The sequence below is a fragment of the Danio aesculapii genome, chromosome 3 (genome assembly GCF_903798145.1).
Source record: "Danio aesculapii chromosome 3, fDanAes4.1, whole genome shotgun sequence".
Classification (NCBI taxonomy): Eukaryota; Metazoa; Chordata; class Actinopteri; order Cypriniformes; family Danionidae; genus Danio; species Danio aesculapii.
The window spans coordinates 62,517,934-62,531,134 of NC_079437.1; the positions used below are offsets into that span (position 1 = coordinate 62,517,934).

Genomic DNA, 13,201 nt, shown 5'->3' on the forward strand with positions numbered 1-13,201 from the left:
ATCTTGTCTCTTCCGTCATGACCATAGGTGAGAGTAGGAACCTAGATAAGCGGTAAATTGAGAACATTGCCTTTCGTCTCGGCTCCTTCACCACAACAGACCAACTCATCAACTGCATTACTGCTGACGCTGCACTGATCCGATTTTTAATCTCACATTCTATTCCTCATGAAAAAAACCTGCAGATACTTGAACTCCATTTGGTGTAAGGACTCTCCTCCAAATTGGGGATGGCCACCATTTTCCTGTCGAAACACCATGGTTTCTGACTTTCTGACTGCTGTTTCTTTCCCTGCCATGTCACACTCAGCAGCATACCATCCCACTGCATGCTGAAGGATGTAGAGGATAGACATTGTAGTGGTGGAAGGGGAAGTAGGATGGCTTGTTCTACCATAAACCAAGATGGACCAGGGCACGAGATGTCTCAAACTGAAGGCGTAATAATGAAATAAAAGCTCAGGAAGCCCCAATCCTCCTTTATTAAACTGTTTTATTATTTGACTAAATTATCAAACTGTTTTAAATATTTTAAATAAAAGAAATATTTACAGGGATAAACTAAAGTAGAGAAGTAACTTTAGGAAGGCAATTCATTTTGAGTACGTCACAGCAGTGGTTCTCAATTCTGGTGCTTGTTCAAAATGAGTTGACAACCGTCCCAAATTAATTCTGGTACTTTTTACTAGATCTTAGAATCACACCTGAGAAACCACAAAAGCAGAGATTTGGCTTATCTTTAACTGAATAAGATCAATTTGCACCAGATCAGCAAGAGGCAACATTTGTTTGAGTTTCCCCCGCCGGCTGGCTCCTGATTGGTTGGTGTCTTGGCTTCAGTGACGTCCTTGGGATTCACTTGCATGTGAGTGGAAGTTGTCCTGGGTTATTGGGGTGACAGACTCTGCTGAGCGTCCATTTGCAGAAGGTTTTTTGCAGGTTCGGCGGTTCCTAAACTTTAAGAAGTTGCTTGGAAATTTCTTTGTGGCTTGATCGTGAGTCGGTGCAGTGTCTGAGAGCAAGGCAAGAGGGGGCAGAATGTGAATGAGCGAGCTAATGCAAAAAGCAAAGTTTTACTGTTGCAGTAGGTTTTTAAGTGATCTGGTTTGGTCCATCCCACTGGCACTGTCTTCCAATGAGCAGTTGCCATGGAGGGCCATTATGCATCAGGGTAAATCATTAACAGACTGCTTGGTAATTTCACTATCTTACATCAACTGTTACAAGATAAATACTGTTTCTGGTACTAGTTTTTCATTTACACCAATGTATTGCAAATATGACTAGATTTTTTTTAGTACCAGGCATCATACGTTTCAGAGGGATTCATCTGCTGTAAGGGTTAAAAACCATTGAATAACTTGTTTGCTATAAACACATGTAGTATTCAAAGAAAGCTGTGGCATGTTATTTGAAGATACCTCTGCCTTCATGGCAAATTTTAAGTGATTGTCTTTTATTCAATTAATAATTCCAGAGTTCCTTTGTCTCAACAATAGTGCACATCAGGAAAAATGTGCACGACAGGATGTAAAGCCTCATGGAGCACATGATGCAAGAGTCATGAAAGGAGCCTTGTGAGGCAATTAGTTAGGTTTCCTGTTGAAGGGCTTGTAAAACACCATTGTTGGTTTATTACATTGTGCCCAAACTTGGTAAAGGGTTCTCAGAACATCTGCTAAAGAGATATTAGTACAAATAGTCAAATCAATCGGCTCTCTGTTATCTGTGATGGATTCTCCTATGGTATATCCCCTCAAGGCAGTCATAAATGGCTGAAACCAGACAATGTGGCACCTGACCAAGATTTTAGATTCAGTATTGGACTCGTTCCTGTTCTGCAGCATGCCAGTGAGTTACTAGACGCTTATATTTGACAGACAAGGATCAGTTCATGGATATCTCTGTTAACAAGGTCATGATCTGAATCACGTCTGTTAAGTAGGTAGATATTCAAAATGTGCAGGGCAGGGAGGCCTGAGGACCGGAATTGAGATCCACTGGCTCAGAGGGAAAAATATAGTGATCTCCTTAAGTCAATGGATTTTTTTTTGAAGTAGCACACAATTCTTAAATTCACTAATTATATTTTTGTTAATTCACAAATTTCTGAATTGGATTTTGTAAATGAATAGTGCTGTGCATGTGATCTGGCTCCATAGGTTTCACCCAATCTTACATTTACATTTAATTAGGAATGGGAAGACATTCCTCCAGCAGGGAACGGTCAATGAAAAGGTTTTGGAAAGTGATTTATAGTCTGTTCTCACTCCCAGATTGGAGGCTCCTGGAGGGGATGTAGACCTTCAGCAGCAGGTGGAGGTAAGAGGGTGCAGTGCCAGTAATTTGAACTTGATTGAGCGGTAACCAATGCAGAGAGATAAATAGGAGTTACATGGGCTCTCATTGAAGACCAGACGAGCTTGCAGCTTCTGAAGCATCTTTAGAGGATTAAGGGTGCAGGATGGGAGTCCAGCTAGAAGAGTACTGCAGGAGTCCAGCCTTGAAATGACAAGAGCATGGGAGTCGGTTGCTCTAACACAGAGGCTAAAGACCATGACCTCTAGTGTTTGTCACCAGAGCACCTTTAGGAGGACAGAGCAGGATATTAAATGTCCTGAATAGTTTGCGGATGTCTGAAGTGGTGTTAATTTTGTTATGGTAGTATGGGGTTTTGGCTGAATGGAGTTGGGAGGCTAATGATGCCAGCTGGGTTTGGTACCTACTAAGGTTAGTAGAGGTTTTTGAATTGTGCCATGCTCTCTCTGTTGCCCTGGGTGCTGTTCGATGTTGTCTCAGAACATGCCCTAATCCTAACACTAACCCTTCTCTCAGACCATCCGACAGCTAGGGTTTAAAAGGAGTAGGGTGCATTGGTGTGGTGGAGACAGGACAGATCTTACCTAGGCAGGATGTCAAAGTGGAACTTTTGTTTCTGCTTCACTATTTACATCAAGAAGTGAGAACTGTGTGTGAGAGAAGAGAGGATGTAACAGTGGAGAAGTGTGTGGAGGACAGAGAGAGCAGATTGCATCTAAAAGAGACTGGTTGGTTGGGAGGGAGGCGATGTGATTGCGGAAAGCATGAAGTCAAAGGTAATGCTGAAGTGGTATGAAGTGTGCAATGGTTTAACTGTGACTTAATCAGAAGAGCAATGTCTTATGTATGTGGCCAATAACACCCTACTTTTATCAGAGAAATAACACAGCCAAAACATCTATAAGAAAAATGGATTCTTTTATTCTGGACTGAGCCTCAAGGAGACACAGCATTAATTTACTTTGTTTGGGAGATAAGCAGCAAGCTTTAAAATAGGTCCAATCAATAAACAAAGTTGGCTTTATGAAAATAAAAATAGGTCAGCAACAGGAAAAATAAATGTATATATAACTAGAAGAATAAATTCTTTGACAGTATTCAAAACATCCAGATCAAAATCCCCATGTGACTTAAAGTAGTTCAAAACCACGTTATTAAACTAGTTAATGTGTGCAAAACAACGGCAGTGGCTTATTTGTGCCTAATAAAACAAACAAAAAACAGTAAATGAGCAATCAGCACATTCCACTACATACAACACATTACACATATGATAATTCACATGAAAAGGCATTTTTTACATAAATTAATGTGTTCAGGACCCACACATAAGTTTACATTTTACACTGAGAACAAAACTTTCATGTCTTACGCATAATCACACTCCATGAAAATAAAATGAGCAAACTCACTCGTTCTGATTCTCTGAAGCACACGTGCGATTAGCAGTTAGCACCTGTGTGATCTTGTGTACTGCTCTTCTCCCCTCTAACACAGCATAAGGAATAACAATTACTGTATGTACAGCTTATATAGAGAATAAACAGCATTATCAAACATTTTGGAACAATATCAAACTCTTAAAACATTTATTAAGTTAACTCACGCTCAATCTCCACTCGCGTGCTCTGAATTCTCCTTCCTCACCGAGATTTCTCACATGCAGGAACAATGATCGGCTGAGCAGCAAATTAAGCCAGCAGATAAACAAACTCACACCACCTGCATCTGCTACCTGCTCCCAAGTTAACACAAAACTGCAAACTTTCTCTCTTTAACAGTTGTATCCACTTTCTCTCTCCCTGTCTATAACTGCTTCACACTGCGCTCTCTGTATCTGACGTGCACCGCTTTTTTTTCCGCGTTTGTGTGTACGTGAACTCTTAAAGGGGCAGCGTTTCAAAACGAACAAAACTAAATATGGTTGTATAACTGGGGAAATTAATTAAATTTCAAATGAATATTACCCCGGTTACATGTAGATAAGATCAAGTTATTTGCCTGATTTATGTATGCTTGTGGTGGCAAGTTGGTTGAGGTTGAATGATGTCAAGAGAGAATGGAAGTCTGTAGCATAAGATTTGTCCAGGTGAATGTTGAAATCACCTAATGCTACAAGTGGGCTGTCATCCTTAGGGAACGAGGACAGCAGCCCATCCAATTCTTCAGTAAATGCACCCAACTGACCAGGAGGACGGTGAATGACCAGAATGTGATATGTGAAGTGAGAGACTGGACAATCTTATCTTAGACAACATCACTTGTGAAAGCAGCAGCTCCACACACTGCATGTTAAACTGTTAAAACAGAGTCATGTCAGCATAACAGGCTAATGGCAGAACTTTATATAATTAGGATATTAGATAGGGTTTTTTTTGGTTGTAGTAAGTGTACCATGAAGCGAATATTGGGGAGTGGAAGCGAACGGATACTACTATATCAAACTTGACCTGGTTGGGGTGTAGTATCATAAACAATCCCATTTATGATACAAGAAATTACTATTGTCACTAGTGACAAACCTATTTTTGAAATCAAAAATCTTCACGGTTTTAGATTTTTACATCTCTTATCGCCTGGGGTCCAAAAATGGAAAGGCCGACTCTCTGTCACGTATAAGTAAGGTTGAACCCAGACCCACCCATTCGGTTGACCTTGTGGTTGCAGGGGGTGAAGTCTGTGATCAGGAAGGAACTTCGTACCATTGCTAGGCCCAGCAAATGGCCTAGTAACTTGTTTTATGTGCCTGAGTCAGTCCGGACCAAAGTTTTACAGTAGGGGTCACTCATCTGAGCTTGCCTGCCACCCAGGAGCAGATAGCACTGTTTGGTTAAATAAGAAATGGTTCTGGTGGTTCTCAATGGTGTGGAGACAGCAGCCATTGTCTTGGACAACATCTTCCATATTCATGGCTTCCTAGTTGACATTGTTTTAGACAGGGGTCCCCAATTTGTGTCCAGGTTTTGGACAGAATTTTGCCGACAGCTGGAGGCGACTGCTAGCCTTTCTCACGAGCACCACCCACAGACCAAATGGCCAGGCCCAGCGAGCTAATCAGCGGCGGGCGAGGCATCCAAGGAACCATCATCTTGGAGTTCCAGATTAACTATGGTCAAATATGCATGTAACTCCCTTCCAATCTTGTCTATGGGCTTGTCTCCCTTTCAGTGCTGCTTAGGCTACCAGCCCCCTCTGTAGACTGATTTCACAAGGCCACCCTTTTAAAAGCGAAATCGAGGCTGGGTTAGGAAGAAACCCGGAAGTATCGCCTGGAGTCACACAGGAACATTGTGTACCTGGCTGTATATCTTAATCACAGTCATTTCTGGTGTGCACCAGTGAACACTATAACAAATCCGCGCTGTTTAAAAACATGCTCAGTGGCACTTAAATGTTAACAGGAAATTTACATTTTTAAAACTTCAGTATCGGGACAGCACTATTAAAGACAACACAAGGGTGTGCTACAGAGGACTGCATTGTTTTATCGCTCACCGGGTTACATAGGCTGAGGCAGGGAATCGTCCCCACGGTGTTTACCTGGAGCCATGAGCTGAATCCTAGAAGGACACTTAATTACTCTTAAAGAGATTGTGATTTTGTTTGATGCCTAATATGCTTTTAATTGTTTAAATGAAACTGAACTGAATGATATTAAAGTGATGTTTACACCATATCTGCGTTTTGAAATTGCGGCAACAGCTAGAGGTTTGTAGTCCACAGCATGTTGTTGCAATGTTTACAGTGCTGATCCTATACTTTCCTATATGAAATAAGCATGTTCCAGATGCCATTACCAGATTCTATTGTTCCCTCATTGCATTATCCAGACACGGAGGATCACCAGAAAAGGACTGGCAATAGGAATGAAGCATCTGCCCCCTCTTTACATGTGTGGTCAGAAAGTCTGGTTGTCTTCTAAAGACATTCCTCTTAGACCTCCCTCACGTAAATTGGGACTCGTATTCATTGGACCATTTCGCATTATCAAGGTGCTCAGTCCAGTGTTGGTTCAACAGTTAAGCTCCGAGTTTAAAAACATTCATCCGTTTTTTTAGGTGTCTAAGATCAAACCCATTTTTCTCTCCTCCCTGCAGACCTTAAACTCTGCTCCTCTGCCTCCCAGGCTAGTTGAGGCTCCTGAATGTGAGGAGAAGAGGTAGACAGGTTATCAGTATCGGGTAGACTGGAAGGGTTATGGTCCAGAAGAGAGATGTTGGATTCCGGCTCTGTATATCCTGGACCGCTCTCTCATTAATCAGTTTCATCAGGTCCATGGTGAGTCTTCAGGGAATGCCAGGGGGCATTGTTGAGGGAGGGGGTACTGTCATCATACCTCATGCTTTTTTTCTCTGTCCTGTTCTAGGTTATAGATTACCTCTTGTCATCTGCTTTTATTTGCAGTCACAGGAGCTCTCGTTTCTCTTTTTCCTATTTATACGACATAATTTCTCTTCATGTTTGTCAGTATGTTACTAATCGTTTGTGTGCATATTCTTTTGTTACCCTGTATTTGTGTCCAGGACTTTCCCAGGACTCACTCCCTAATAAAGTCTTGTTGTTTTTCTGTATTTGAGTTCACTCTTTTTTTTACTCGTGACACAAGTATTTTCTTTCTCATTTGTGTTTAAATGTCTTTAGACTTTGGCATGATGTCTAGTTTTGAGGCTCTTTTGGTCTACTTCACTTTGTCAGACAGGTCCTATTTAGGTGATTTCTTGATTGCGAACAGGTGTGGCAGTAATCAGGTCTGGGTGTGGCTAGAGAATGTGAAGTCGGTGTGATAAATTAGTCATGTTTTAATGGGGAAACACAATTTCACACAGGGCTATGTTATTCAGTGTTTTGTCTTCCTTTTAATAATAAAACCTTGATTTAAAGACGGCACAATGTGTTTAATTGTGGTATAATATTTACATTTGTTTGATGATCTGAAACCTTTAAGTGATAGAATTCTGAAGTGCATTCGTTACATGCAGATTACTAAACCAGAGAACATTTGTCATTTAAAGGTGCAGATTTAAGGCTTAATGCAGATATGTCTGTGAGGCAAATATTCGCAGATATTCAGCTGCTTTTTTCTGGCAGGTTTACCAGTCAGGCACATAATGAGAAATCATTCCCTATCTGCTTTACAAGTTTTACAAAAACATGTTGTTTTGTTGTGTTTTTACGAATATATACAAATAAAAAAACATCCATTTACAGCTTTCAAATGTATGTCTCATCAGTATGACCAAAAATGACTTGGGATCAATCGTATAAAATCCGACCCCAAGAGGTTGATATGACAAGATCAATCTAAATATCTAATATCTGCTATGTTTCTACATTTAATGTGCATCAAAATTAAGGTTTGTGTAGCCAATGTTTTAGTGCCTTTTCAATGAGTTTCTATGACTTATGAAAAACTGAACTTTTTTTTTTTTTTTTATTTCAGACCTAATTGAAGAGTATGAGGAGATTAAAGAGGAGGAACATCATGTCAAAATTGAGGACAAAACTCATTTACAGACTGATGGTATTTTGAAAAGGAGAGACAAGTGTTGTTTTACCTGCACTCAGTGTGGAAAGAGTCTGGCAAGCAGAAGCAAACTTAAGGTTCACATGAGGATCCACACTGGAGAGAAACCATTCACATGCACTCAGTGTAGGAAGAGTTTCAGCCAATCATCACACCTTAGTCTACACATGAGGATCCACACTGGAGAGAAACCATTCACCTGCACTCAGTGCGGGAAGCGTTTCAGCCAATCATCACACCTCAATGAACACATGATGATCCACACTGGAGAGAAATTATTCACATGCACTGAGTGTGGGAAGAGTTACAACTCCTCATCACAGCTGAATCAACACATGCGGATCCACACTGGAGAGAAATCATCCACGTGCTCTCAGTGTGGGAAGAGTTTCAGCAAATCATCATCACTTTATAGACACATGAGGATCCACACTGGAGAGAAACCATTCACCTGCATTCAGTGTGGGAAGCGTTTCAACCAATCATCAAACCTTAATCTACACATGAGGATCCACACTGGAGAGAAACCATTCACATGCACTCGGTGTGGGAAGAGTTTCAGCAAATTATCACCGCTTTATACACACATGAGGATCCACACTGGAGAGAAACCTTTCACATGCACTCAGTGTGGGAAGCGTTTCAACCAATCATCAAACCTTAATCTACACATGAGGATCCACACTGGAGAGAAACCTTTCACATGCACTCAGTGTGGGAAGAGTTTCAGCCAATCATCAAGCCTTAATCTACACATGAAGACCCACACTGGAGAGAAACCATTCACATGCACTCGGTGTGGGAAGAGTTTCAACCAATCATCAAACCTTAATAAACACATGAGGATCCACTCTGATGTGAGAAAGTGCTTGGAGTGTAAGAAGACTTTTATTACAACTGGAGAATTAAAACGGCACCAGAGGATTCACGCTGGAAAAAAACGTACAAGTGTTCACACTGCAATAAGAGGTTTAGTCACTCAGGAACCCTGAAAACACATGAGAAGATTCACAATGGAGAGAAACCATAGGCATGATCAAAGTCTACAGTTTCACTCATTCGGCACAGCTTAAGAAACACATGGGCTCTATCTGAAACCGCCTACTAGTCAGTAGGTACTGCATTTGAATTGAAACCTACTACTCAGTCGTAAAAAAAAATATGTTCTATACAGTTTGAACGTAAGCAGTATGAATGGAACTCTGATGTACTACATTTGCAATTTTGTCATGATCACGTGACCTACCCGTGTGAGTTGCGTCTATTCACTCCTATTCATGAATTCTCACGTGGGGCATCATGCAATAGCGTATTCCATCTGTTGCTCGCTTCTGAATTTTGTCGGAAGAAGTTGGTCATCCGGGTACTTCTCTCCAGAGGAGATGTGTTAGGTTCTGGCTCTGGATATTCTGAACAGCTCTCTCATTGATCATATTCATCAGGTCTATGGTCAGTCTTAAGGGAATGCCAGGAGGCGTTCTTGAGGGAGGGGGTACTGTCACCGTACCTCACGCTTTTTCTCTGTCCTGTTCTAGGTTATAGATTACCTCTTGTCATCTGCTTTTATTTGCGGTCACAGGAGCTCTCGTTTCCCTTTTTCCTATTTATACAACATAATTTTCTTCATGTTTGTCAGTATGTTATTAATCGTTTGTGTGCATATTATTTTGTTACTCACCCTGTATTTGTATCCAGGACAGCCAGTGAGCGAGTGTCTAGTTGTTTTTTTTCCACGGCACTTCCTCAGCGCTCGACTGGGTGTTTACTTTGATTTTTGCTTTTTCTGGGACTCATCCCTCAGTAAAGACTTGTTGTTTTTCTGCATTTGAGTTCACACTTTGTTTTACTCGTGACACAAGTAGTTTCTTTCTCATTTGTGTTTAAATGTCTTTAGATTTTGCCATGATGTCTAGCTTTTGAGGCTCTTTTGGTCTACTTCACTTTGTCAGACAGGTCCTATTTAGGTGATTCCTTAAGTGCGAACAGGTGTGGCAGTAATCAGGTCTGGGTGTGGCTAGAGAACTATGTTTTATGTTATGTTTTAATGGGGAAAAACATTTTTACACAGGGCTTTGTAATTCAGTGTTTTGTCTTCCTTTTAAAATAAAAACCTTCATTTGAAACCTGCACAATGTGTTTAATTGTGTTATTTTTGACTAATATTAACATTTTTATGATGATCTGACACCGTTATGTGTTCATCACGTGCAGATTACTAAACAGGAGAACATTTGTCATTTAAAGGTGCAGATTTAAGGCTTAATGCAGATATTATGCCAATATGTCTCATGTCTGAGGCAAATATTGACAGAAATTCTGCATTTTTTTCCTTAACACTTTATTTTGATGGTCCATTTGAGTATTAGTAGACTGTCTGCTTAATATCTGCTGAGACTGCTCCTTCAACAGACAATTAACTGATTAGAAGAAACTTTGCAAGTACATGTTATCTTACACTAACCCTAACCCCAACCTAACAGTCTACTTATAATCTATTGAGATTTAGTTGGCATGTAGATGCATTCATTCATTCATTTTTTTGGCTTAGTCCCTTTATTAATCTGGGGTCGCCACAGCGGAATGAGTTGCTAAGTAGATGCAATATAACTTGAATTCATCAAATGGACCATCAAATTTAAGTGTGACCGTTTTTTCTGACAGGTTTGCCAGTGAGGCACAGTATGAGAAAGCATTCCCTATCTGCTTTACAAGTTTTACAAAAACATATTGTTTTGTTGTAACTATAAATATATACAAATAAAAAATAGGCCTGTTGCAGCTTTCAAATTGATGCCTCATCAATATGACCAAAAATGACTTGGGATCAATCATGTAAGAGTCTGCTTCAATGTGTATATGTGTAATGGATGATGGTTGATATGTCAAGAGCTACCTGTCTTCTCCAGGACCTAGGCATTAAAAGTTGACACAAAGTCCTGGAAATGTCCGGACGAGAACGAATGTGAACAGCCCCGGATACACACAGGACTGAGACTAGGTGGCTTGTGATTGGAAGGTACCATTGCCCGCACAAACGAGTATACACTCTTAAAGTAACAGTACAACTGAACAGATCTTGAAATTCATATACATGTATGAACTCAAAATGATAAAATAATATATATAATAATATCAAATGAAGTAAATTACAGTTATACTCAATAGAAAAAAAGTTATTTTGAGTGAAAACAATATAACCAAAATAGCTGTTACACTGACATTCGGTCTTCATTTGGAGTTTCTTGTGGCTCAGATCTGGCAAACAGGAGCGGACCGCCCATGTGCTGTCATTCCATGCAGTATGTGGACCAGGTGAATGCATTAAGTGTAGGCTAGATTTGAGCTCAAAGACATTTTGCTATCTGGTTATAGTTATATACTTTTATTATGCAAAGAAATAACACTTTTTCACAGAAGAGATGTGATGAATTAGTAAGTTATGTTACAAAACTTAAATCACAGCATATTATGTAAGTTTATCAGACTCGCCATCAAGAGTCTTCCATGCAATAATTATTAGAGTTCACACATATACATATCAAAATCTCTGAATGCCAAATGTAGAATAAAAACACTATAAATTAACACATTTACAGTAAGAAGGCTCTAGTTTCAACGAGTAACTAAAAATACAGTTTTAGAGGAAACAAAAGTTTGGATAAAAGCATTTTTAGGAGAACTGGAAAAGTCAAGGCAAAACACTTGATATTAAGTACACTCCCAAAGCAAATGACTTTATATTTCTACAGACTCAATACAGAAAGAGCATTTGGGGAAATAAGATTATTAGATTGAGCAAGTTTGTGATTTAGTGGAGAGCAGTTATGAGTAGAGACTTCACCAACTTTATTATATCAGAGGAATTTCTGTCAAACTCGGCCCATTCTGTCACTTAAATATATTATTCCAAACACTCACACAAACAGGTAAAGAAATCTGAGATCTATTAATAATTGAGCGAATGTCTTTGTTTGACATGTACTGAGAAGATTTGTGCAGTCAAATATAAAATAATCTAAAAAACTTTATAGCCAGACTTGACTGAAGGTATTATACACTCAGGGATTGCACAGAAACGGTGTTATATTCCTCTGAAGAGACTGAAGAAGAAGAAGAATTAATCTGAACACAAATGATTCCCTCTGCTGTCGAGAGAATGATTGACAAACAGGCAGCCAATCAGCTTTCGCTGAGCCACATACAGGCGGCCAATCAGCTTTCGCTGAGCCACATACAGGCGGCCAATCAGCTTTCTCTGTGCTTCCACAAGCAGCCAATCAGCTTTCTCTGATCAACGTGCAGGCAAATCTCCCGCCCACGGCGCTCAGTCTCAGTCTGAGGCGGAGAGTGCAGAGCTTTGCTGTTTGCTGTTGAATTCCTTTAACTCCACTTCTGTTACGGGTGTTGTGCGTCTATTCAAAGTAAGTGTATTATATCTGACCTTTGTAGCGTTCGCAGATTTGCTGCAATTATCTTGCGGGTTGAACTGCTTTAACATATGTGCTCAATGCTAATATACTCTCTTGTTTTTAGCTCGATGCTACGCTGTAAACACTTGTGTAATGCGTTACTCACGGGTTATCTACAGGGTTTCTGCAGTCTTAAAATGTCTTAAATCTCAAAACTCAAATTTTAGACCTTAAAAAGTCTTAAATGTACTGAAATATTGTGTTGCAGGTCTTAAATCTTTTTTAAACAGGTCTTAATTTTCCTTTGTTCATGTATTGCGACCAAATCTGGCCAAAATCCATACAATCACCAACAATCATCTCAATAAAACTTTAAACTTTTCATTAAAAAGCTCATTTTTAACTCTCTTTATCATAATGGTTTAATTATTTACATTACAGTAACATTTGTGTAAAAGTTCTCCATCTATTTACTGCTGAAGACACCGACCTGGACAGATTGTTGTGTATATATTTAGTTTATTATAGTTTTTTAAACTTTTAAAACATTTGTTCATTTTTATTTAAAAAAAACTTTATGTTGAAAAAAGTGTATGGATACAAGTAGAGCGTGCTTGTTTTTACACAATATTTAAATATTTAGTTAAGAAAATTATCAAATCAATAGTTAAGAAAAGTCATTTCATTTTCAGCTTAGTCCCTTTATTAATCTGGGGTCACCACAGTGGAATGAACCGCCAACTTATCCAGCATATTTTTACGCAGCGGATGCCCTTCCAGCTGCAACCCATCTCTGGGAATCATCCATACACACTCACTCACACACTAAGGACAATTTAGCCTACCCAGTTCACCTGTACCACATGTCTTTGGACTGTGGGGGAAACCGGAGCACCCGGAGGAAAACCGCGCATAAGTGGGAAGAACATGCAAACTCCACACAAGAAAC

The 13,201-nt window shown here is 39.7% G+C and overlaps 1 long non-coding RNA gene across 1 annotated transcript; it reads right to left on the reverse strand.

Moving 5' to 3' along the window:
- Positions 1 to 3,364: 3,364 nt before the first annotated feature.
- Positions 3,365 to 4,270, reverse strand: LOC130221825 (uncharacterized). The gene is made up of 3 exons (XR_008836316.1): positions 3,926 to 4,270; positions 3,732 to 3,807; positions 3,365 to 3,520 (listed from the first exon to the last, which is right to left on the reverse strand). It is a non-coding gene; the product is annotated as an uncharacterized LOC130221825 (long non-coding RNA).
- Between the last annotated feature and the right edge of the window lie 8,931 nt (positions 4,271 to 13,201).